Here is a 27971-nt window from a genome sequence, read left to right on the forward strand (position 1 = left end):
AATGTTGAAGAAGTGCGAGAATGGGTGGACGAATGGATTGCTTCGAAACAAACATCGTTTTATCGAGATGGTATCGCCCAGTTGCCAGAAAGATGGCAAAAAGTTGTAGAAAGTGATGGAAAATACTTTCATTGAAATAATTTAAATAAATTTTTTACAATAAATGCTTTTTCTCAGTATTTTTTGGGCGGAAACTAAGTTAAGGTCCTAATAATATTGCTGTTTGCACGTACAATGAAAGATATTCAAACCTTATGAAGATTATGGAAGAATTAAGCATGATAATTGAACCGAACTGCCTCAAAGTGACCGAACAGCCTGAACAATTACTGCCTCGAGACTGACGCGCGGCGCATCAAGTATTCGGAGCGCTCGCTGACAGATGCTGCAAAAGAGGCTCGATCATCGCTAAAATCGGCCAAGAAGGATCAGGAGGAGGAGAACATCAATGAGGAAGGCCAATTGTATGGTGCAGGTATCGCAGATTAAAGGTAAATGAAAAATTTCTATCGCTGATTGTTACATAAAACTTTAAACGCGTTTTTCTCGAAATCACTTTTTTCAAGCTAGCCGAACTCATAACTCCCACAAATCTTAATCAATTTACTTGAAATTTTGACTGTAACTTAAAATACATTTGTCAGCGAATTACGTACGAATTTTAGTTTCGTTGTAAACTTTTTTTTTATAAACAATTTTCTGCAAAGTTTTTCATCAAAAAATGAAATTTTTTTCAAATTTGTGTCATTTTTACAAAAAAAAAAAATTATTTTCTAATTTTCGTACGTAGTTCGCTAGCTAATGACATAAAAAATTTTTTAAAAATTGGTTTTTTGTTCTAGAGCAAAAATTGGAGCAGATTTCGGTCCGGCCGTGAGGCACCTTTCGAAACAAGTGGTCATCGTTTCCGAGCTCTGTCATCACCATTTTGTAATAAAAAAATGCAAAAAAATTTTTTTGTATATTTCAAAGTACACTGAGAGAAAAATTATCTTAAAATCAACAAATATTTCCTTGGTGGGTGCCATTAACATATTTACTTAAATCTACATTCTCTTTACTTAAATCAAATATTGTTTATTTAAATCAAGTAAACAATACTTGATTTAAGTTAAGAAAATATAGATTTAAGTAAATATGTTAATGGCACCCACCAAAGAAATATTTATTGATTTTAAGATAATTTTTCTCTCAGTGTATGTAGGATAAAGTACTTAAAAAGGATTTTTCTTTAAAAAGGATTTTTGTTTTCCCATAAAAAATTATTAAAAATAGGTCTTTTCTGAGGGGCTCTACAGTGGCCTTACCCCTTATAGAAAAATTTTCTACACGCAAAATAACAGCTAAAATTAAATTTGATAGTAATATTCATAAAAAAATATCGAAAAAAACAGAAAATTTAAAGTGAATAAAAGGTAAAGTAAAGAAACGCTGTACAACTGTGTATGACTGAATTTTCAATAGAATTTGAAATCTGAAAAATCGCAAATTAACATCAAATAAATAAAAAATGAGTAGAAAGAGTAATCTGGACTCATAGTTAGCAGTCATACTGTCCGAAAACTCTTATGTAAATATTCAAATTTATCGAGTAATGCAATGATTAATGCTAATACTATACATTAACTTTGTTTTTATTTATTTGTATGTGATTTGTATTTAGTTGCGTTAATATTTTACTTTATTATAAACATTAGAAAAATGAAATTTTAAGAAAAGAGACTAAAAGAGTAAAAATATACAAGAATTAGAGTAAAAATATACAAGAATTAGAGTGTTATCTTAGAAAATTTCATATTTTGATAAATATTTTCACAGAATGAAACTCTCTCTGTAATAACGTAGTGATTATTATATACAAGATGTCCCAGATTCTCCTCCGCATATTTCATGGGAACGTAGGACAGATTGAAGTGAACATAAAAGTTCCATATGGTTTTGTAATATTCGCAATAAATCTCAAGATATTAATTAAAGAAGATTGGTAAATGATCATGCATGATATGGTAGATGAGCTGCAGTAGCGCTGTCTGCCGTTGTATATTCTCTAATAGCACACTTCATTGACATTACATTGGTTTTACATATTGGTACATATTGGGGTTACATTAGCCAATGTATATCCATACATTGTCCATATTGGCAACAAATAGATCGCCAATATAGGGAGCCATGTTTGCACCAATATTGGTTATATTTTGGAATGACATTAGCCATTATATTCCAATATATGGCGAATATTGGCTAAAAATACATAGCCATTGCACGCCATGATTGCACCAATGTGCAGCCAGTATTGGATAAACAAAAAATTATAATGAGAAGCCAATATTAGGCCATGATTGAGCCAACGTACAACCCATATTGGCAACAAATGGATTGCCAATATAGGGGGCCATACATGCACCAATTTTGTTATATTGGAATGACATTTGCCAATATATTTCAATATATAGCCAATATTGGCTAAAAATATATATTACAATATTATACGCCAATATTACACGTCAATATTACGCCATGATTGCGCCAATGTGCAGCCAGTATTGGATAAACAAAAAATTATAATAAAAATATTGGGCGCCATGATTGAGCCAATGTACAGCCCATATTAGCAACAAATGGATTGCCAATATGGGGGAGCCATGCTTGTACTAATATTTGTTATATATTGGAATGACATTGGCCAATGTATTCCAATATATAGCCAATGTTGGCTAAAAATATATAGCCACTATTGCATGCCACGATTGCGCCAATGTACAGCCAATAGTGGATATAAATTATATTATTATTCTAGTGGATATATATTATATTATTATTCAATAATATTTTATTGAAAATCTAATATTGCCCTGATAACACAGAAAGTTTCAGTTATGTTGCAGGGATGTTTCAATGTCTCAGTTGTATATCATCACATTTGTAATGTCTGTGGGATCATCATTTTTTAGACATTGCACGAAAAGTATGAAAAATATAATTTTTATTAAAATTTAATTATTTTATTAAATCAAATTAAATCATATTATCAAAAAATTATATTACTGTGTTAATTACAACACATATAGATAAAATGTAAGACGTTTATATCGATCGAAGAAGTAGTGTAATGCCTAAAGCAACATATTTATAATCCAGAGGTGCCTCAGAGGTCCAGGTTCGAGTCCCACCAGTGCCAGTGAAAATTTTTAAATGCGACGTAAAATTGGAATAAAATAATCTAAAGTATACTTTTAAAGAATTACCGTTTAAAAAAGAAAAATACTTTAGGAATTTATAGTGATATCTGGGTAGATCCAAAATTCAATATTGGTCCAATATTCGTAATTTAATATTGCCCCAAAATGTGGAATGCATTATTGGTCTAATATTCGGAATTCAATATTTGTTCATTATGGGGAACTCAATACTGATCCAATATTAAGCGCCAATATCGACTATACATTGCAAGCCATCTATTTTAGAATAGCAAATCAATCTTGGGGCCGAATATTGGTCCCATTTTGGGAGTTCAATATTGGTTTCGGGTGAAAATTTCAATATGGGTCCCACATTGGGGATTCAATATTGGTCCAATATTATAAATTCGATACTGGCTTACTTTTGAGCGCCAATATGGGTCTAATATTGACCCTCAATATTGGCTATGTATTGCAAGGCGTCTACTTTACAATAGCAAACCAATATTGGGACCCAATATTCGTCTTATTTTGGGAGTTCAATGTTGGTTTCAGATGGAAAATCCAATATTGGCCCAATATTAGGAATTCGATATTGGCTTACTTTTGAATGGAGACTTCCATTTCCGGCTTGTATTAGATGACTGGCAAGTTAAGTCTGTGGAGTGAGTGTGAGAGAAAGTCAGAGAAAGGATTGGTGTTGAGGGGTAGTGAGAGTGTGATGGGGAGAAGAGTAGTGAGGGAAGTATAGAAGTGTGTGAGAGGCAGGGAGGGAAAAGTGAAAGACTGAATGACTGAAAGAGTGAGAGAAGAGACATCTGGGTGAGTGAGCAGGAACTGGAAAGCTAGGAAGGTGGCGGTGTGGTAGTGAGTAGAGGTAGGTACGAGTATAGACTAGAGAGTTGTGAGATAGATAGGAATAGGAAGAAAAGGAATAGTAAGATTAGAAAGAGAGTATAGGGTGAGGAAGAGAGAGATGGAGCAGATGAATGGACAGCCAATGCAGAAAGGGAGAAGGGGTTTGCTAAAGGAGGAGAGAGGAGGAATTGTGGCGATGTTGAAGGAAATGTTTAAGAGGAAGAGGGAGAAAGAGGAGGGCGATAGGGAAAATGAGGAATGATATGTATTTAAGAAAGAGAGGTCGCCACAAAAGAGGGAGAGAGGAAGTGAGGCGGATGAGTTGGAAAGAAGGAGGAAGTTGGATGAATGGAAGAGGAAAATGAAGGAAAAATATGAGAGAAATGGTGAAGGTAATAAAGGAGATGAGAGAAGAGATAGGGAGTCAAAGGAAAGAAATGAGAAAGAAGTTGGAAGGCATAAGGAAGTTGATGGGAGAAAAGGAAGAAGCGTGGAGAAGGGAGAATGAGGAGCTTAGAAGAAGAATAAAGGAACTGCAGGAGAGAATAGAGAGGAAGGAGGAGAAATAGGGATGAAGGAGGGAAGCTAGTGAGAGAGATAACAAAGGTGGAGATGAGAGAAAGAGAGGAAAGAAGGAGAAATGTGGTGGTAAGAGGGATGAAAGGATAGGAAAGAGAAATAGAGAAGAGAATAAAAGAAATTATGAGATGGGGATAGAGGAGGAGATAAGGGAAGTAAAAAAGGTAGAGAGAGTAGAGGGAGGTGGATGTGTAATGATCAGAATGGAGAAATTGAAAGAGAAAAAAAAGATGATGAGGTAGAAAAAGGAGTGAGAAAGGAAGGGGATATGGATAAGAAATGATTTAACGTGGAAAAAAAGGAAGATAAAGTTGAATTTAGAGAAAAAAGAGATGATGAGGTGAAGGAGGAGAAGAAAGAGTGAGAAAAGAGGGGGATATGGATAAGAAATGATTTAACGTGGAAAGAAAGGAGGATAAAGTGAAATTTAGAGGAGATTGCTAGAAGAGAGAGGGAAAAGAGGAGGAAGGTATAGGTAAAGTATGGGAGAATACAGATAGATAGGATATGTTGGAGTTAGGAGGAAGATAAGGAGAGATTAAGAGACGGAAAGAGTGAAAGGAGAGAGGTATTGGGGGAATTAGATTAAAGGAGGAGGAAAGGAAGGCAGAGGGACGGAGGGGAGTGGGAAGAAGAAAGGATGGAAGGTAGCGTTTTGGAATGTGGCGGAATTGGGAAACAAGGATAAGGAATTCTGGGAGAGGGTGAAGAAATGAGAAGTGGTGGTGATGGAAAATTGGTTAGAGAAGGAATTGGAAAAGAATGAATGACAGATTACCGAAGAAATGTGGGTGGAAAATACAGTTGGCGAGAAGAAGAAATAGGAGGGGGAGGGCGAAAAGGGGGATGTTTATGGGAGTGAAGAAAGACTTAAGGGAGATAAAATTAGAGAAAGAGGAGGAGGAAGTGGAAGGGAGGATAAAAGGGGAAATTATTAGGGAAGGATGTGGGTGATTATAGAAGTATATATAAATAGAGATATGAAGAGGAAGTTAGAAAGATTGGAAGAATGGATGGAGAACGCTGAAGAGAGAAGAGTGGTTATAGGAGGGGACTTTAACGCGAGGACGGGAGAAGAGGGAGAGTGGAGTGAGGGTGGGAAAGGGGAAGAAGAAGGGGGCGGAGAAGATCGAAGAACAAAAAGGTCAATAAAAGGAAGGCAGGAAGTTGCTGCAGGTAATAGAGGAAAGAATTTGTGATAATGAATGGGAGTGTGGTAGGGGATGAAGAAGGTAAGTTTACGTATACGGGGGGAAATGGAGAGTCAGTGATTGATTATATACTGGAGTGTAGGGAGATATTGCAAGAGGTGATACGGATGGAGGTGAGGGAGAAGATAAACTCGGATCATCATACAATAATTGTGGTGCTGAAAAATTTGAAAAAGAGTTAAGGAGGATTCAGGAAATAGGAAAGGGAGATAACAGGAGATGACGGTAGTGATGGTGAGGATAAAGAGGACTCTGAAGATATATGAGGGGGAGGATAAAAGGGGAAAAGGGAAGATATGGAGGAAAGGATGGTGGGATAAGGAATGCAGAGAGAAGGAAAAGGAGGTAAGAAGGGAGTTGAAAAAATAGAGAGGGGATGAAGAGATACAAGAGGATAGGATATAGAGATAGGAAGAAAAAGTATAAGAGGCTTTGTGAGAGGAAGAAGAAAGAGGAAAAAAAGAGAATGGAAAGGAAGGTAATGGTAGTAAAGATAGAAAAGAGGGTTTGGAAGTTGGTGAAAGGAAAGAGAGAGGAAAGAAGGGTGGAGTAAATGAAGGAATTGGAAAGGGGGAATGGAAGGAATATTTCATGAGAGTGTTGGGGAAATGGAGGAGAAGGTGGTGAGAGAAGGAAGCAAAGAAGATAGAGAGGAGGAAGAAATAGGTTGAGAGGATTTGAAGAAAGAAATAAAGAAGGTTATGAAGAAGCCGAAAGATGGGAAATCTATGGGATTAGATGAGGTATCGAAGGAAGTATGGAAATATGGAGAGGGAGAGGTGGAAAAGAAGGATATGTAGAAGGTTATGAAGTGGGGAAGGATAGCTGGAAGAATAGAAGGAGAAAGTGGTAATACCGATAAAAATGAAAGGAGATTCCTAGAAAAGGAATGGAGAGAGGGTGATGGATTATAGAGGGTGGTGGATTATAGAGGATGGTGGATTATAGAGGGTGGTGGATTATAGAGGGGTGACATTGATTTCATCATTATATAAGGTATATACGACAGCATTAGTGGAAAGTTTAAGGGAAAAAGTGGAAGGAAGGGGGTTGCTATTAGAGAGCCAATCAGGGTTCAGGAAGGAAATGGAAACAGTGGATCAGATATACATGCTAAACGATATAATAAATAGGCAATTGAAAAAGGAAGGATGAAAAATGGTAGCATTTTTTATTAATATGAAGGCGGCTTTTGATTCGGTAGAAAGGGAAAGTTTGATATAGGCAATGAAAAAGAAGGGAGTGAGAAAGGGTTTGGTGGTAAGGCTGGAGGAATTGATGATGGAGACGAGAAGTAAGGTGAGGATGGGGGAGAAGGTAGAGGAGAGATATTGGACGTGTAGGGGGTTGAGGCAGGAGTATCCACTGAGTCCGGTGTTGTTCAGCATTTGTTAGTGGATCTAGAGGAAATAATGAAAAAGGGAGACTAGGAAAAAGTGAGGATAGGATGAAAGAAATACTACACACTGGCGTATGCAGATGATGTGATGTGATGTGATGGCGGAGGAGGAAGGAGATATGAGGGCAATGATAGGGAGGTTGGAGGGATACTTGGATACAAAAAGATTAGAATTGAATGCGAGCAAGTCGAAGATTATGAGGTTAGGCAGATAGAGAGAGAAGAGGTATGACTGGAGATGGAAAGGAAAGAAATTGGAGGAAATGAAGGTATCTAGATATTTAGGATATGTTATGAAGAGGAACGGCGGACAGGAAGCGCAGGTGAGGGATAGGAGAAGGAAGGCAGCGGTAGTGATAAGAGAGGTTTAGAGAATAGGAAAAAGTGTATGTGGGAGGGATTGAAAAAGAAGGTTATGACTGTTCGCGATAGATTAATGTGGACAGTGATGGGATATAGAGTGGAGATTTGGGGATGGAGAGAGAGGAATGAGTTGGAGAAAGTTCATGAAAGATTTATGAAATGGACAATGGAGGTAGAGAGAAAAACACCGGGGTATATGATAAAGGAGGAGATGGGAATGGAGAAGATGAGAAGGAAGGCGGGAAAGAGGACTTCGAATTTTGAAAGGAGACTGAGGGAGGAGGGAGGAGGTGTAATGGCAAGGAGATGTTGGAAGGAAATGAGGGAGAGATGAAGAAAAGGCCAAATTGTAGGGGGATGGTATAAAGAAAGAAAATTGTTTATGGAAGAGAGAAGATGAAGAATATAGATAGGGGAGAAAAAAGAATACAGAGAGTTGGAGGAGGAGAGAGAGAGAGAGAGAGAGAGAGAGAGAGAGAGATGCAAAGGAGAGAGAGAGATGGGAAAAGATTAGAAGATCAAAAAGCAATAAATGGTATCAGTTTGTGAAAGGAGAATGGATAGCGGAATATTTAGAGAAGGGATTGGCAGAAGAAAGGTGGAGGAGAGTGATCAGATTTAGAATGGGGAATAAGATATGGGAGGATATGTATTTGGAGGATGAAGAGAAGAGGAGATGCAGGATATGTGAGGGTGAAGTGGAGAGCTAGGAGGAGTGGAGGAGTGGAGGAGGGGAGAAGTTGGGGAAGACGGTGGGGGAGGTATTGAGGGAGGAAGGGAAGAGAGAGGAGTAGATAAAAATGTTGGAGGAATGGAAAAGAGCGGGGGAGAGCTTAAGTGAGTGGGACAGAAAGAGAAAGAGGAGAGGAAGAAACGGAAGTCCATGCGGTAGGTTGAATTATGTCAATAGATTTTGTAAGTTAGGTATAAGTTAGATGTAAGATTTAGATGTAAGATTAGTTGTAAGACGTAGGGTGTGGAGATGTGTGCGTGCGTGCGTGCGTGCGTGTGTGTATGTGCGTGCGTGTGTGCGTGCGTGCGTGCGCGCGCGTGTGTGTGTGTGTGTATGTGTGTGTGTGTGTGTGTGTGCGTAGTGAGGAAAAGAATAGATGGAGTGTAAATACTGTAACCCCAAATTGGGGATTAATAAAGGAATACATATATACATACATATTTTTGAGTGCCAATATTGATCTAATATTGGGTCTCAATATTGGCTATATATTGCAAGGTGTCTACTTTACAATAGCAAACCAATATTAAGGACCAATATTGATTGTCTTCACTCAATGAGCTGTGCTACTAGGACTTAGGTGCCGTTATATATTAGGTCAAACTGAATAAAAAGTCCTTTACTATTTTGCAAAATCCATGACCTCATAGATTTTTAGATGTTAATTTAAAAAATTTGTGCATTATGGTCCACAATCATGTAACAATTTTCTTTAAGTAATATCTGAAAACCTATGTGATCATTTGTAAAATGGTATAGGACATTTTTATTCAGTTTGACCTAATATATAAATATATAACAATAGACAGCGTCACTGCAGCTCATCTACCATATCGTGCGTGATTCTCCTATCTTCTTTAATTAATATCGATCGACTATTATTGCAAATATCGCAAAACGGACTTTTATATTCACCTCAACTTGTTCTACATTCCCAAAAAATATGCGAAAGAGAGTCTGGTACACTCTGTATATATGTAATTGCGATAAAATTATAATATAATAATAAAAAATATATACAGGAAATATATAATTACTTTTTATTAACATAAATTTAAAAAGATTATAACGCTGATAACATCATATTATATAAGGTAACCTACATAATTCTTTATAGCTCGATATTTCGGAATTTAAGGAAGATATGAACAGTGATGGGTAAGATACATTTATGGTAAAATGTATTTAGATACAGATACAGATATATGTGAAAAAATATATCTAGATACAAATACAGGGTGCGATCCAGCGGGCGCTGCAAATGCTTTGTAGCGTTTTTTACTTCTTTCTCTTTCTTCATTCGAATATATTCGAAGAATAGAACAAGAGGGAGAAAATCTGCGCAGTATTTGTAGCGGTTGTTGGACTGCGCTCAATGATACACAAATTAAGATGTATCAAGATTCAGATACTTTAAAAGTATCTTAGATACATTCAGATACTTTTAATTATATTTTATCGTAATAATGGTATAAAGTATATATAAAATATACTGAATAAATTTTTTACTATTTATTAATTATTTGCTTGTTTACATAAAAATTACATAAATCACTCTTTTTTTACATATCAAAAATGCCTCAAACATATTTTTATTTAATTTAATTCGCCGCGGTACTAAAATTTGACCACCAATGCTGAATGAACGCTCAACTAGTGCTGATTATAATATAATCGTTTTGAACTTCAAAATCAAATATTTCATGTGCGGATAGCGTACTATTGATGGGATATCTTTTTGCTTGTCTTACAAATAAGACAAAACCTTCATGTCAATAGCACTGTCAGTTGTTTCTAAGTGATTTTGGTCTTTTAAAAATTTGAAAAATTGTTCATCTTCCACGGAAAATGCTGAAGAAGCATCAGAAGATATTTTTATTTCATTTTTAAAAACGCACATTTTTTGCTTCTATAATAAGCAAATTTTACAATATTCGTTTACGGATGTTTTTGGAAAAATTCCTGCTTTTGGTATTAAATTTAGCCATTTCAACTTAAGTTTAGGAACAATCACAGATGAAATAATGTATGGGTTGCTACATGTATTGCCAAAACTCAATACAGTATCCCCGAATCTTTTGTTAATGCCATTGATTAGAGCATTTCTCAAGAGTTCGCAATTAGGTAATTCATGAAAAGTTTGCAAATTAATTTTAAGTTGTAGTAAAACTAGCAAAACGTATTTTAAGTAACAATAGTTTTCTCCTTGTAACAAATCAAGAGTATATGCTAAATTTTTATACTACGGTATACTCTTCAAAAAACTCAATCTTGATCATTTCGAATCTTGGCTTATCTAAACGGACAAAAATTTTGTTTAAGTGATTTTTAATCAATAGCAATTTACAAATTACACCATAACTTGAATTCCAACGGGTGGGGTAAGGAACATGAAGTTTACTTGAAGTATGCGCGATTTCTCCAATAATATCTGCTGCCTTAGTTGATTTATGTATTAAATTCCATAATGTACTTGCTTTAGAAAATAAAGAATTCTATAGTTTTCTGTATTTTATATTAGATAAAGAGCTATACATGAATCTATAGTTGCAATTAAATGCAATATATGTGACACACCTTTGTATTGTTTTGGCAAAGAAAATTCTTCTAAGTCGTCGTTAATATTATTTGGAAGTTCAAATTCAGATATAACAATGTCGTTGTTTGGTAAATATTCTGGTTCTTCTTCAATTTCATCGTTATCAAAAGAAAATATACGAAATGCTTTTCCAAAATCTGAGGTATTATCCATGACTGTTCCTACAATTTTATCGACAGATAATTCAAATTGTTGATGTACATTATTTAGCATTTTTCCTATTTCAATGTACGTATGGGCAAATTTCATACGGCGACATGCGAGAATACACGAATTTTTTTTTTAATTATCATCGAGATAGTGACAAGTAATTCCTAAAAACTTCGAATTGTACAACTCCAAATGTCTGCAGTGGTACAGACAAATTGAAAAAATTCAATTTGTTCAAAAGGAAACTCAAGTCTTTATTTCAGCATTTATCAATTCAAATTCTTGTTCTTCAATTTTTTTCTTCAAAGTTTTCCGTGTTGGTAGCTCAACATTTTATATGAGATTTCTGAATGAAGATTTCTCGACGGTTGCAAATGATCTCATTTCATTGATTATATACGATAACACAAGCTTGATAACCCAGAAAAACATAATAATTTTTATTTAATAAAGTATATGTATTAAGCTCTTGAGATCTACAATTAAATTGTTAGATAGAAAAGGCCAATAAGAGCCGACATTAGATGTTAGAAACGAAATACACTACACGTACGTACACTTTAGAGTTTATAATATACTCTCCGCTCGTGTTGTTTCATATTTCGTTTCTAACATCTAACGTCGGTTCTTATTGGTCTCTTCTATTTATCACTTTAGTTTTTATATATATAATTGCAAGATTCTATATTGAGCAATATAGAAGGAGGAGGGCATACTAGGTGGCGGCGAGACGCCGTGCGTTCGAGATCTGCGTATCTTTTTTGTTCCAGAAAGAGAAAAATATCGAGAGCGCGGTCTTGCTAGGCCGGGACTCGAACCCGGGTCTTTCGCTTGCCGGGCGACTGCTCTAAACCACTGAGCTACCTGACGCTCCACGCTCACGACACTCTCCTCTTCCTAGGTAACGCTCAGAGATGCCGTTCGGAAGCGACATCTCTGGCGCGATCCCGAGCGCACGGCGACTACAGAGAGAAACAATGTTACTGTACCAAATGGTACAGCTGTCAGTCTTTCAAAGTCAAAGGTTGCTATCCTTTAAGACTTGCTGTCCATGTATGCCCGTCTCTACCGTTGCCCCTCCTCATCCGGTGCAAATAATACAAATAAGCCCCGGGGTCGACACCAATTTTTTGGCAGCCCCCGGGTGCTTGGACGCAATGCGCCATGGGGGATCCACCATATAAGGAGGAGGGCATACTAGGTGGCGGCGAGACGCTAATAATAATAACACAGGTCTACAAAAAAAAATTTTCAAAAATTTACTCGGACCGGAGTAGGTTTCCGGTATGTATTTTGAGCCCCTGAATCCGAATCCAGGTCCCGTTTTGCTCCATCACCCTAGGTTTTTTCAAAAATGGCGGATTCAATATGGCGCATGTAGCGTATTTTACTGTTTTCCAACGGATCATTTTAAAACTTCTAACATAAAGGTTTTTGGACTCACTGATTACGAAATTAACATTAGAATTCCGAAATTCAAGATGGCGGATGCAATATGGCGGACCATAGTAGTAAATTCTGATTTTTTAAGAAATCGTCTTGGAACTTCAACCGTGGGATTTTCGGAAAACAATAAAACGCAAGTGAGAGGATTCTATCGATAAGAAAACACATGAATCCACTAGAGTCATAAAGGAAAGAGTTCTTTAATTTCAAATTTACGGAACTTCAATATTTTGAAATGGATTTTGCGTTACCCATCCTGAACCACGTGGAGGTACCATTTCTATCAGGACTAACCCGCTTATAACGGGGGCACCAATGCCAAGTAAAAAATGGACTTTATTCTGTTTTTGAATAACGAATTTTTTTCATTTCGAATGATCTACGAATCGATCTTCTCTTATGCGATTTTCTCGTATCGCGTTTTAAACACCAGCAGTAATCTGCCATCATATGGTCATCCCAAATCCCCTGATATCTTTTCTCCATGTCCTTGATATCTTGGTGAAATCTTTCTCCCTGCTCCTCACTAAAATGACCAAGATTCTCAGGGAAGTAATTAATGTGGGAATCCAAGAAATGCATTTTCAGGTTCATTAAACATCCCATGTTTTTAAAATTGTCAAGCATTTTTTGGACTATATTTTTGTAGTCCGAATCCTTATTGTTTCCTAAAAACTTGAAAACCACTTCTCGAAAGCTTTTCCACGCAGCTGCATTCAATTACATATTTTTAAAGTTTCCAAAACTCTCTGATGCCAAAATTAGGGAAGGAGTATTTGATGGTCCTCAAATAAGAACATTATTACGAGATGATGAATTCGAAAGAAAAATGACAAAAAAAGAAAAAGCTGCGTGGAAAAGCTTTCGAGAAGTGGTTTTCAAGTTTTTAGGAAACAATAAGGATTCGGACTACAAAAATATAGTCCAAAAAATGCTTGACAATTTTAAAAACATGGGATGTTTAATGAACCTGAAAATGCATTTCTTGGATTCCCACATTAATTACTTCCCTGAGAATCTTGGTCATTTTAGTGAGGAGCAGGGAGAAAGATTTCACCAAGATATCAAGGACATGGAGAAAAGATATCAGGGGATTTGGGATGACCATATGATGGCAGATTACTGCTGGTGTTTAAAACGCGATACGAGAAAATCGCATAAGAGAAGATCGATTCGTAGATCATTCGAAATGAAAAAAATTCGTTATTCAAAAACAGAATAAAGTCCATTTTTTACTTGGCATTGGTGCCCCCGTTATAAGCGGGTTAGTCCTGATAGAAATGGTACCTCCACGTGGTTCAGGATGGGTAACGCAAAATCCATTTCAAAATATTGAAGTTCCGTAAATTTGAAATTAAAGAACTCTTTCCTTTATGACTCTAGTGGATTCATGTGTTTTCTTATCGATAGAATCCTCTCACTTGCGTTTTATTGTTTTCCGAAAATCCCACGGTTGAAGTTCCAAGACGATCTCTTAAAAAATCAGAATTTACTACTATGGTCCGCCATATTGCATCCGCCATCTTGAATTTCGGAATTCTAATGTTAATTTCGTAATCAGTGAGTCCAAAAACCTTTATGTTAGAAGTTTTAAAATGATCCGTTGGAAAACAGTAAAATACGCTACATGCGCCATATTGAATCCGCCATTTTTGAAAAAACCTAGGGTGATGGAGCAAAACGGGACCTGGATTCGGATTCAGGGGCTCAAAATACATACCGGAAACCTACTCCGGTCCGAGTAAATTTTTGAAAAATTTTTTTTGTAGACCTGTGTAATTTTGCAAACCTGTTCTTTTGAACTATTTCTCATTAACGTATTCTGATTCACCAGTTTTGATTGCTTTGCAGGTATTGAATCGAATGTGTCAAATAATGTTGAAGATGCATGTTTGTATTTGAGTATTCGTTTGGCCTTCGTAGCATACGGACGCTCGAATTGAGCTCTGATAAACGTGAGATAAAAACGAGTGCACAATATAGATAGTGATATCGGCGCGATGTGGTCGTGACCGTAAACCGGTTTAAAAAAAACTGACATGTTAAATACATTTAAATTTACTTTCAATTATATGAAAATTAATAATTCCAAAACAAAGAGTGACAGATATTTATTTATTAATTATAGACATTGCGTTGATATCAGAAACGTTGATATTTCTCCAGTAAAAACTTTATTAAAATAAAAGGTTACAGTGCATATTGGATCAATCACCCTAGTGAACCTCCTAGTAGAGGAGGAACAGCTATTCTAATAAAACAAAACATATAGCATTTCTGCCAGCAAGATATCAGAGGACCGTAAATTCAGATTACTGTTATAGCTATCTAACATAACAAGACTGAATTGAACATTGGTACCACGTACTGCCCACCTAGACACACAATATTAAAACAATAATATACAGGCATTTTCAACAAACTTGGATTTGTTATTGGAAGAGACTTCAATATTAAACACACGGCCTGGGAATCAAGACTGGTTACGCCTGGTAAAGGAAAAACCTTACTAGGTGCTATCAATGAAACTAAGTGCTAATTCCACTCTTCACGTACGCCTACCTATTGGCCTACAGACAACAAGAAAATTCCGGACTTGTTAGACATTTTCATCACGAAGGGAATTGTAGACAATTGTATAGAAGTATCGGGAATGGACGATCTGTCATCGGATCATACTCCTATATTTCTATCACTAAGTGCAATTATAATAAAGAAACAAGGAAACAAGGAAACAAGGAAAACTAATCTTACTAATAAATATACAGATTGGGATCTGTTTAGAGATAGACAATTTAATTAACCTAAAAGTGGAACTAAGTACTCCAGAAAAGTCGAAACTATAGGCGCAAACCTTCATAGAACATCTACGTATAGCTGCCAATGAAGCCACCCCTGCCCCAAAAGAAAGAGCAGATCAAAAGGTCAACTACCCAATGGAGATCAGAGATTTAATCAAAGAACGAAGAAAAGCTAGACCTGGTACAGATCCAGAAATCCTATGGACAAAAGGAGCTTTAACCAGGTAAGCAACTTATTAAACAAACTAATCAAAGAGTTTAATCAGAGTTGCATCGACGAGTACCTGAGTGGATTGGACTCTGAAGCAGACCAAGGCTACTCCCTGTAGAAGGCAACACGCAGATTTAAAAGACCTCTTGTCAAAATGCCACCAATCAAGGATGCGTAAGGACAATGAATAAGAAGAAACAAAGAGAAGGCTGAGCTTTTCGCGCAACATCTTGCAGCTGTATTCCAGCCTCATGATATCCCGTCTGAAACGGATACAATCTCCGAATATCAACCATCTGAGCCATTAAAATTCATCACTCCAATGGAAGTAGCCAGAGAGATCGATAATATTATTAATCCAAAGAAGGCTTTTGGATATGATAAAATCTCCTCAGGACTCCTCCAAAAGCTGTCCAAGAAAGCGGTCGTCATGATGACATATTTATTTAATGCTTGTCTTCGGTTCCATTACGTACCAAGCTGCTTCAAGACAGCACAAATAATTATGTTCAAGAAACTAGACAAGCCAGCAAAATAGGTTGCATCATATAGACTCATATCGTTGCTACAGTCGATATCCAAACTGTTCGAAAAGCTTCTCCTGAGACGTCTCAAACCACTCATCAGCATTCCTGACTTCCAATTTGAGTTCAGGAATAAACACTCAACGATAGACCAAATACATCGAGTGACAGCCGTAATTGAACGAGCGTTCGAAAAAAAGAAGTACTGCCCGGCAGTATTCCTAGATGTTTTCCAAGCATTCGACAGGGTTTGGCACCAAGGTCTCATCCGCAAGATGAGCAAATTATTGCCACAAAATTACTGTAAACTGCTTGAATTTTTTTTCTGATCGCAGATTCAGAGTTTTATACGAAGAAGCCTATTCCAGCTTCTATTCAATCCAAACAGGAGTACCACAGGGCAGTGTCTTTGGCCTCCTCCTGTATTTCCTTTACACTGCTGACATCCCAACAACGAAAAATACGTTCATTGGAACCTTTGCCGACGACACCATTATCATGACCATAGACCTCTCAAACCAGGGCAGTCGAAAAATTTCAGTATGACCTAGATAAGGTTAACCATTGAACTGGAAAATCAAACTCAATGAGTTGAAGTCAGCCCATGTCATCACATTTGCGTTGCACAAAAAAGAAAGTAACCTCAATACTTACCTCAATGGGGTCCAAATCCCTCAAGAGGAGTCAGCCAAATATCTGGGCCTCCATTTGGACAACAGATTGAACTGGAAACACCATGTAAGACAGAAAGCTGAGCAAATCAAGCACAAGCAGCGACAAATGTATTGGTTAGTTGGTCATTACTCTCAACTTAACCTCTACTTCAAGCGATTGATGTACCAATCAATCATAAAACCAATTTGGATGTACGGCATCCAGCAATGGGGCTGTACCAAATAATCCAATAGGGACGTTATCTAATGCAGCCAAAACAAGTTCCTTCGTATGATCACCAACGCCTACTAGTTTGTGACCAACAAAGAAATTCACGATGACTTGGATAAAATGGGTAGAAGAAATTATCCGCGAATACGCCAATAAACACGAAAGAAGACTTCTCAAGCATACCAATGTTGAAGCGATCCAATTACTCGACACCGCCCTGGACCTAAGACGTCTTAGGCGCATTAAACCCCTTGATTTAATTTGAATTGTATAATTAAATTAATTAACTATTACTAATAATGTAAAAATTAATACTAAATAACTCGGCAGCTACAATGGTGTAACAAACCCACACACGTTTATTGCTTGCTTGCTAAGCACTATTTAAAAATTATAATAAATTAACAATTATTAAGATTGTACAAGACATATCCGATAAAGAGTGTTTAAAAAAAAATGTTTGTATTTTGTTTCTTTTTTTGTAATGTTCTTTTTAATAATGTTGAGTGTTTTCTCTAAGGAGAGTAAAAAGGAGAGAGAGATATACATATATATACAATATCAAATAAATATGTGAAATTATCGCTCTAGCTTAAAATAAGGTTTTAATCCCCCCCAGCACATAGTATTTAAAAAATATTTATATATATTTTAGTCTTGCGCGGTAACTATGTATTTTATTAGATCACTAATTCAATAATAATTTATTTTGTATATCAATTGTTGTAAGAAAATGTTAATTAGCTAACAATACTGAGCCCCTATCTTCTCGATTTAAACTAAAAATCAAAATGTATATTGCATAAGATCGTATTTGCTGTTAAAAAAAACATCAAAATGCATAGTTAGAGATTACTATCCCAGTAAGTAATCTATGGGCATACTGACGTCAGATTGGCACATCCACAGTCATATGTGTCTGCAATATTTTTACATGTTGTCATTAGAAGCTGACAGCAGATTGGCGGCAGATTGTATGAAATCTGCGATCCATCTGCCGCCAAAATCTGGCAGCAGTCTTTGCGTTGCTTTTACTTTAATTTATCAGCAGACCCTGTGTGTGCTGCCAATCTGCCATCAGAGTCGATAAACAAATCCTGTCGACAACCTGTTGCCTTGCACAGATATTGACAACAGACTCTGTGTAAAACTTATTTTGCAGATTTGGCTATTTGGGATATTAATACATTAACTATTTAAGTATTTTAATTTTCTATATTACTATCTTAAAAATATACTTGCCTTAATATGCATATAAAAATTTCCAGTTGCATTTAGTGCACCACTTTATTTATTCCCACATGACATATATTCGACTATACATGCATCGAATTTTTACTTTGAGAATTAATGAATATTATTTTAAATAACTCTCCATTTAGGATTCCGGGAGTTACAAACATCTTTTTAGTTTTCAATATCTTTAAAACTTTTTAGGTTATTATAACTATTAATTATCTTGCATTGTTTATAGAGATCCTTTAGTAAAGCTGGGCACACACACTTTTCGTAACAGTAACCGTAAGAATTGACCAATCATGTTGAGAATTGTCGAATCGTAAGGTCGCCATTTTTATGAATACTCGATCACAATTGGTCAATTCTTACGTTACGTCTTACGGTTACTGTTACAGAAAGTTTGTGTGGCCAACTTTACGCTGCTTTCACATACAATAAGATAACGCCCGAGCGCCGCGAGTGGAGAAAACAGCAGCGCGATCTCTGGTCATAATCAAAAAGTAGACTTTGGCGCCATTTTGCCCATTCACAGCGTCCGAGCACCGTGAGCGCCAGAGGGACTTTTACGCGACAGTGCCCGCTAGTCACCATGAGACATATTGGCACTGGTGCTCACAGCACTCGGGCGTTATGAGTGGAGAAAACGGCGCTGAAGTTCGCTCTATAGTCATAACATATGTGATGTTTCGGCGCTCACGATGCCTACGATTGGAAGATGGATCACTATGAGCATCGTAAGTGGGGATCGGACCGAAGGGTGCCTTGAATCTCGTGAGCGCTGTGAATGTTTCGAAACGCAGCTTAGTGAAATATATAACGCCAGTAAGTTCATAGATAAATAAAAAAGAAACAAATTTTTTCCACTACAGATAAAAAATACGAAAAATGAAAATAAAAATGTGTCTAAAAATGTATCTGAAAAGCCGTTCAGATAATACGTTTTGTATCTATTTACAGATACAGATACTCTAATTCGATTGTATCTCAGATACAGGATTAGATACACAAAATGTATCTAGATACTGTATCTAGATACATATATCTAAATACTACCTAACACTGGATATGAAAAAGAATTTCAAATAAAAATTGTAGGATATCAAGTAGAAAGGAGATAATAATATTTAGTTGACATTGAAATGACTTCGAAAATTCCTGTCAAGATTAACTTTTATTTTTTAAATAAAATTTTATATGATTTTCTTAACATAATTTGATTCCTCTGATTATTCTGCATACAAAAGTACTGAAATTAAATCATAAAAAAGTGAATACTTTCCGAGATATTTTCCCAGATAACATGATGAATTCTTTAAGTGTTCCTAAAGTTTTCTCCTTTCCTGAATTGTATTTCTTTAGGAATTTTTAGAAGAATACTATAAGAATGATTTAGGAAGTTACATGCACCATGATTGGAGTTCCTCAGAACTTCTTAGAGTATTTACATAGAATTACTTCAACACAAAAAGATTCCTACGGATTTCATTGCATCCACACGAAAGAAAGATCAGAGAAACTTTGGCCGGGGGGGTACTTTTTGTATATCTGTAGTTGTCCACTTTTAATGCTATATGAGATGAGAAACATCAGACTCGGCTGGGATCGAACTCGAGTCTTCCGCCTGCCAGACAATCGCTCTTTCCACTGAGCTATTTAAGACTTCGTATTTGTGATATCTATATACCTAGTGAAAAATGATTCGTTGATTGACGTCAAAATGATATCAAATTGATATCGGTTTGACGATTTCAACGTCTATTTGATGTCATTTTGACAATCAACGATGTCAATCAACGAATCATTTTTCGCTGGATATATACTGTTCTAACTGAACTTTAAATGTAAGTAAAGCGCACTTTCAAACATATAATTAAAAATCCAAGAATAAATGGCTTTCGAATAATGCAATTGAGTTTGTTAGAACTGTATAAGGATTTTAGAAACATGAATACAAACTTAAGGATAAAATATACTTAAATCTATTTATAATTATATTTATTATTGATACAAATAAACATTTTATATATGAAAAGCTATTTTAACACAATTCCCTTTCTTTGCTCTATTATTTAAATTGCTCTTTTATATAAAACTAAGTAATTAATTCCATAAAATATAAATAACTATGAATAACAATAAATTAAATAATTTATATTTAAAAATGTAAATGTAAATTATTATACATTCACTGGCATGTATTGAATATAGGCGCAAAAAGTAGTTGCTATAAACAAAACATTTAAACAAAGATAACCGTCTAGACGGTCATAAAGACTAAGAGCCTGAGCACAAAGATTGTCGCGATCGTTTCCGACAGTGTCGTAGACGTAAGTCGTAGACGTAAGTCAACGCATAAGGATTGACGTAGACATATACTACATCAATTGTATCGTCTAAGGTCCGTTCTACAATATGCTGTAAGCCGGAACCGAATGTCGAGTGCGTATTACATTGTCGGTTGTCGCATAAAGATGTCGTAAGCCGGCATTCAGTGTCGGAAAGAAAGATGGTCAACTCCCATCTTTTCCGTTCCGTACGATTACGATTGGCTGTAACTAACTTACATTACTGATATTATTACATATCTCATTATGGATTCATTGAGTGTGGATGAGATAATTATTGATTTTGTACGGAAAAATAATTGTTTGTATGCCCAGAAAGTACAGAGATGAACAAAAGTTCCTAGAGAATTCATTTTAAAGAATACATACAGAATTATAAAAATTAATATCTGAAGAATTCGTAAAGAAGTAACCATAATAAGTTTGTCTTGAAGTATTCCTCAGAAGTCCATTATAGCGAATACTTTACGACTTAATTCCTAGAACACTCTGAGAATTCGTGAGGAATTACAAGTGTTTTGTTTGTTACAATTATTTCTTGTGGCTGCGTGCAGCAGATATATATGTCATTTTCAATGCTTTGTGTGTGTATTGTTATAACTGGAACTTTCTTTGCAAATAAATGATATGGTAAAAAGAAAAGCGATATTATTGAAGTGAATCGTGAGAATATGGTTGAATTGTGTTTATATTTTACAAAGTTCTACTTTATAACCTAAAGATGTGACTATTTTAATATAATTCTTTCTTTATTCTATATCCCAGTAAGCAATCTGTGCGCAAACTGATGTCAGATTGGCAACAGGATCTGTCGAATTCGAGCAAGATCTGTCGACAAATCCATAGTCATCTGCGTCCCTAATCTGCTTGCTGACAGGGTCTGATAACAAACTCTGGCATCAGATTGGCGCCAGATTGCGCGCAAATACTGTCGTTTCATAGGTTCTTTAATTAAATTTTTTGTAGAAAATTTTCTCATAATTTTTCATAATTCATAGAATAAGCGCTTTCTTATAAATACTCATAAATACTCGTAAAATACAATGAAAAAAAAAAGTTTTTCTATATTTTTAAGATTTTCTCTGGTGAGATTCGAACTTGAACCAAAGACATTTTTGGGATAATCGTTCGTCGCCTTAAGCCAATTCCTGACTTGATAAAAAGTGTTTTATATCGCCCACTTAAATTTTAAGGAAGAAAAATTTTAGAGTTTGTTCGTCTTTTAAACCGCAAAATATAGACGAAGTCGTTTAGCGTATAAATAATATAAGAGAGACCGGCACGATAATTTGAAATTAATTTTCTACCCAGGACTGTATAGAAAATTATTGCAATAAAATAGCAGATAATAACATTTTTCCATCACATTAATAAAATACTGTGCTTTCATATGTGCGAATTAATTTGGTCGATTGTCCAGTTCAGATTGTATTAAATTTTATCAAAATCAAAGCATGATATATTTTTAAATAAACCATCACAAAAATTATGTAAAAGTTATTTACATGCAAGACTAATAATTTATTCGGTGCTGCTGTCTTCAGTACTTATTGCATGACGGTTAAATCATTTAGATTTAATGACATAATGACATAAAAAAATAATAATATGAGAAATTATATGAAAAATTATGAGAACAATTTTTACCAGGGATGGTATATATATATATTTTTAAATGGCTATTTAACCGTTGTACTATTCTATACTTGTACTCGTTATTTCTCTATTATTGTTGCCTTTTTATAAAAAATGTGTAATATAATTTTAAAAAGTAAAAATTGTTTTTTATTGTGTATATGTGTACAATTATTGCACAATATAATTATATTGACCCCTCTGCAGCAGTTTTACATGGTGTGTATCCCACACAGCGCGTAATATCGCAGAAATATCACAGCAATATTATATTTTCATTGCAATATTACCAAGGAATGTAACAGAAATAATGCTGAAATATTACTAAGATATCACAGTAATATTAAAATGTCCGCGGCAAATGCATCACAGTAATATAATGGTGAAAATCACAATGATATTACTGTGAGAAAATCATAATATTTAAAAAAATTTACTTATATATTCCTAGTTTTCTCATGTTTCATAAACTACTACGTATCGAAGGTTATCAAATACACTCCAAACTTTCGTGAAATCCTCCAGCGATAATTTCGATCCCAAGTAGTATACCACTGGGCACCATCAATGTCCTGACCGCATTAAACTGTTGTTTAACCTGACGATCAAGCGCGCACGCGGTGACTCTGATGACTCCAACGATGTTCTTACAATTCATGCTTATATAATGTATCCTTATAGTGTTCACAGTACATTATAATATACTTAACAAACATCAAATAATAGTTATATAATTTTTACTTAGTGTTTGTTGGATAATTTGCTGATAGATATTGAAACAATGCAACAACATTCGATATGCGATAAATATTGATGTAATGTAGTGTCAGTGATAATTATTTTTAGATTTTTAACAAAATGTTATAATGATTAATTCAAACAAAAAAAAATTTAAAAATCCAAGAAAATCCAAATTAAACAAATCGAAATACTAAATTTTAAAAGAAACTTTAAAAAAATACTATTTCTGTAAGAGAAGATGACTTCAAATGACGCCGTAATAACGTTTTAATGATGTCTATAATGTCAAAGAAATTAATATGTCAATTGATGTCACCATTCTATTTAGAATATGATATATTGCTATAATTTAACTATAATATTGCAAATATATAAGTATAATATTTCAATGATATAAATGTGTAATATTTCAATGATATAAGTATGTAATACTGCAGTAATATTTCTGTAATATTTCAATGACATATGTAAAGGTGCAATATTTCAGTAATATTTCTGTAATATTTCACTGTGATATGTAATATTACCACTATATTGCAATATCACTGCAATATTTCTGCAATATTACGTGCTGTGTAGGATGTGAAACTGCCCCATTTAATAGCGTACATATGGCCCTTGATAGAATTATATAGCCTACCTAGAAAATAGAATCTGCGCGCAATCTGCCGTCAGTCTATCGTCAGAGTCTGTCGACAGGCTCTGCGCACAGTCTGTCATCAATCTGTCGTCAGAACAGATTCTACATACAATCTGTTGCCATTCTGTCTACAGACACTGTTGACAGACTCTGCGTAAAATCTGCTCGCGCAGGTTTGGCTATTTGGGATGATACTTATACAATTTTGAATTCCTTTCTTCTTTTATGTAGTGAAAAGCTGAATGTATTTTAATTATTTCAGTTAAAAGAGAATTGTTACTTATCAAACATGAATAAACATTAACGTTACATCAATATTATGATTTTTCAGTTGATTTTTCTGTGTAAGTGGTACATGTGACATATGTTGTACGTAAAGGCTGGTTTATGATGGCCGTAATCCGTTAACTTATGCCGGATAAAAGTTATAAGCAAACTAAAATAGACACCTACTGGTTGGGCGAACAAGTTCAAACATTTAATCGATTTCAAGGTCTCGATAACGACCAACACATTTCGGATACTGGTTCTGTTCAATCGGAGAAACAAGCCAAACCTCCTCCAATTTTTGTTGATGGCGTTAGTAATATACAACCACTCATTAAACTCCTGAACGAAACTGTCCCTCTGGATTACATGATCAAAGTCATTGACACCCATCAAGTAAAGATCCAATCCAAGTTTACAAAAGCTTATACTATAATAGTTAACGAACTTCAACAACATAAGCGACACAGAGTTTCATATATAACAAAACACGAGCGTAGCTTCAAAGTAGTTCTTAAGAATAATATACACTCGTCGACAAATCTTGATGAAATCAAAGGAAGCTATAAAGCAACTGCTCTATACTGGGTCATAGCGTCTCCAATATCTGGAACATTAGATAAATGGTGACCAAGAAACCATTACCGATATTCTTTATTGATTTAAAACCAGATACAAATAATAAAGAAATATACAAAACTCAATTTCTCTTGCAGTATCTTTAAAGCTCCCCTGCTTAGAAGGAAGATATCGCAGCAAACTGCCAACAGTACGGTCACACACAAAAATTTTGTCATCACAGACCAAGGTGCGTTAAATGTGCAGGCAAACATGAAACTAGAAAGGAGAGATCAGACAACGTATGCTTTATGCAATGGTAATCATCCTACAAATTACAAGGGATATGCTGTCTATAAGCAACTCCAGAAAAGTAGAATCACAAATCTCAGACCTAAAGAAATTTTAGCCTCTACGTCAGACCAAGCCATGCAGACTCTGGAAGCGAGTAAAAATAGAAATGCAAAGGTAACCTACTCTCAGACAGTTCAGAAATCAACTATTCAAGAATTATTGAAAATTATTGAGCGATGGCATTGAACATCTATAACGCAAAGATAAAAACCAAGATAAACTCATAGAAAAGATGAAACAACTGATCCAGCAAATAAGAAATATATCAAACGTACTCAACAATTTTATAGCCAAACTAACACTACATTTGATAAATTAAATATTGCAGTATGGAATGCCAATGGCTTGTCACAACATTTTGATAAACTAAAAATATTTCTAAATATACATAATATTGGCATCATGTTGATATCAGAAACCCACTTCACAAAAAAAAGCTTTATGAAAAATCTATGTATAAATTATATCATATTAACCTTTCTGATGAGGCAACCCATGGAGGTACTGCGGTCCTCATTAGAAGAATATAAAACATCATGAAACCAATTCTTTTCGCAAGGTCTTTCTCCAGATCACTAATATCATGATCGAAGACTGGTCTGGTTCTATAACCCTATCAGCTGTTTATTGCCTTCTTAGACATTCAATTAAAAAGTACCAATTCACGGATTTCTTCACCGGCCTGGGGCATTATTTCATTGCGGGCGATGATTATAATATTAAAAATGTTCACTGCGGCTCCAGACTTACTCTACCCAGAGGTCGTGAATTATTACAAGTTATCGACAATCTGCACATGCTTGCAATCACAACTACAGAAACAACTTATTGGCCTCTGCTCCTAACAAGATACCTGACCTTATCGACTTCGGTATCGCAAAAGGCATATCAAAACTCTACATAAAATGTAACTCGTGCTTAGAACTTTCATCAGACCACTCTCCAATATTAACTAAACTCTGTAGCCAGGTTGTCGTCTCTGAAAAATCATTAATATTACATAATCGCAAAATAAACTAGTTTGTTTTTCGCGAAATCGTTGGATCCACTCTTGACAACATACCGCCTAGAACGGATGATGACATCACGGAGGCAATTGAGCAGTTCAACAGATGTGTTCAACAAGCAGTATGGGACTCAACACCAGTGAACAAAGATATGTGTTTGCCTGCGCCAGACTGCAGTCGGTCTATTAGAGATAAAATGGTTGAGAAACGAAAATTACGCAAACAGTGGCAACACGGATGCCATCAAAAGACCATGCAATCAAAGAACTTAAAATTCTGCTACAAAACGCAAGGAACTATGGTCTTCAACGCTACTTAAGTAATTTAAATGCCTACGCAGTTTCAGGTTACTTTTTATGGAAAATCACCAAAAGACTAAAGTATCCTTCAACCATCTCCCCACCCATTCGTAAGTATCACAACAACTGGGCTAGGAGCAACGTAGAAAAAACCGAAACCTTTATCAAACATTTTTCGTCAGTATTTGTACCTAATTCAAATGAATGCCTGCCTGCTGACAAAATAAATACTGGCAAAGTCCTGAATCAAATAAATCAACTCGACCCTCTAGTAAAAAAATTCACTAAACATGAAGTGCTGCAATAAAAAATCTTAATCCAAACAAGGCTCCTGGGTATGATCTTATTTCAGGGAGGCTGCTAAAAAAGCTCCCAGCAGAAGGTGTTACTTACCTAACATAACTGTATAACGCCATACTTTAGAGAAGCTATGTATCACCACAATGGAAAGCAGCCGAGGTCATTGTGATCTAAAAACCTGGTAAACCAGCGGAGGATGTGAAATCATATTGCCCATTAGCTTATTACCTGTTCCATCCAAAGTAATGGAGCGCTTGTTACTTTAAAAAGCTATACTAATTATTGAGCAGAGAAAGCTAATACTTGATCATCAGTTTGGATTCAGGAAAAAACACCATAGAGCAAATGCACAGATTTGTTGACAAAATTAACGCATTACTTGAGAAAAAGCAATATTGTTTCTGCCGTATTTATCAACGTATTTATCCCATGCCTTTGATAAGATCTGGTACGACGGTTTCTTATATAAAATAAAGTTTAACTTCTCTACAAATTACTACAACTTTCTCAAATCCTACCTTGATAAGAGACATATATATGTTAAATATAGTGACGCTACAACTGCTCTATATGTAATTCGCACCGAAGTTTCCCAGGACAGTGTTTTAAGATCTGTCCTGTACTTATTGCACACTGCGAACCTACCAACCCATCACAAGATTATAAGTGGCACTTTTGCAGACGACACAGCTATTTTAGTGTATATCAATAACTCTCAATGGATTTCAAATACCTCAAGACGATCATGTTAAATACTTAGGTCTCCATCTGCATCCACGATTAAACTGGCGCAAGCATATATTTGTAAACGCAAACAACTAAACCTTCAACTGAGGAAAATGTTCTGGCTGATTGGATGTCCATTAAGCCTATCTCTAGAGAGTAAGTTACTTCTCTACAAGTCTGTACTGAAACCAATCTGGATATATGGGGTCTAGTTATGAGGAACATCAACCCACTCCAACATCGAAATTCTACAAGAATTCCAAAAGTTCTACGCATAATAATAGACACTCCCTGGTACATCATTAACGACCAGTTACACCACGATTTCCGCATTCCTATATAAAAGAAGTAATAAAAACTTACTCACAAAAGCCCGTCAAACGACTAGCTGAATATCCAAACTCCTTTGCAAACCAGCTTGCAAGATTCAGAATTGTTAGAAAAAGGCTAAAACGAAAAATGCCTCATGATCTAGTAGACTAAAGCCTGTTCTCTATGTTAACCCTTTGTTGCATGGTGGTACTCTCAGAGTATCACCTATTTTCCCTCGCTAGCTATACATTTTTCCCATCTTTCGGGCAACGCGTAGATTCCGCGACGATAGAACGATTGATCTTTTGATGCAATCCATTCGTCGATCCATTTTCGCACATCCTCGTAATTTCTGAAGTGTGTATCCACCAAGCCGTGCTGCATCGACCGGAACAAGTAATAGTCCGAAGGAGCTAAGTCTGGTGAATACACTGGGTGCGGGAGAACTTCCCACTCGAGCTGCATCAGTGTTTCTTTGACGGCTATGGCAACGTGTGGTCGAGCGTTGTCGTGCAAAAGCATAACTTTACGTCGATTGCTGGCTACTGCTGGCCTTTTTTCCAACAATGCTTCATTCAGACAGTTTAATTGTGATTGATATCGATCC

General features: G+C 35.6%; 1 protein-coding gene across 6 annotated transcripts in view; it reads left to right on the forward strand.

The window, feature by feature from the left end:
* LOC116847953 (zinc finger and SCAN domain-containing protein 21-like) overlaps positions 1-27971 on the forward strand; it is a 101528-nt gene that overhangs the window by 60779 nt on the left and 12778 nt on the right. Inside the window, exons 1-2 of one of the 6 annotated variants that reach the window (XM_032823588.1) lie at positions 139-491; positions 843-930. The exons of 4 other annotated variants lie outside the window; for them this stretch is intronic. The gene's annotated coding sequence lies outside the window, so the exon portion shown is untranslated. Of the gene's footprint in view, positions 1-138; positions 931-27971 lie in introns of those variants that run through there. One more of the 6 variants, XM_032823587.1, reaches the window with a different exon arrangement.

This window comes from Odontomachus brunneus, unplaced genomic scaffold (genome assembly GCF_010583005.1).
Source record: "Odontomachus brunneus isolate Ranch 3 - 2012 unplaced genomic scaffold, Obru_v1 Obru_scaffold_086, whole genome shotgun sequence".
Lineage (NCBI taxonomy): Eukaryota > Metazoa > Arthropoda > Insecta > Hymenoptera > Formicidae > Odontomachus > Odontomachus brunneus.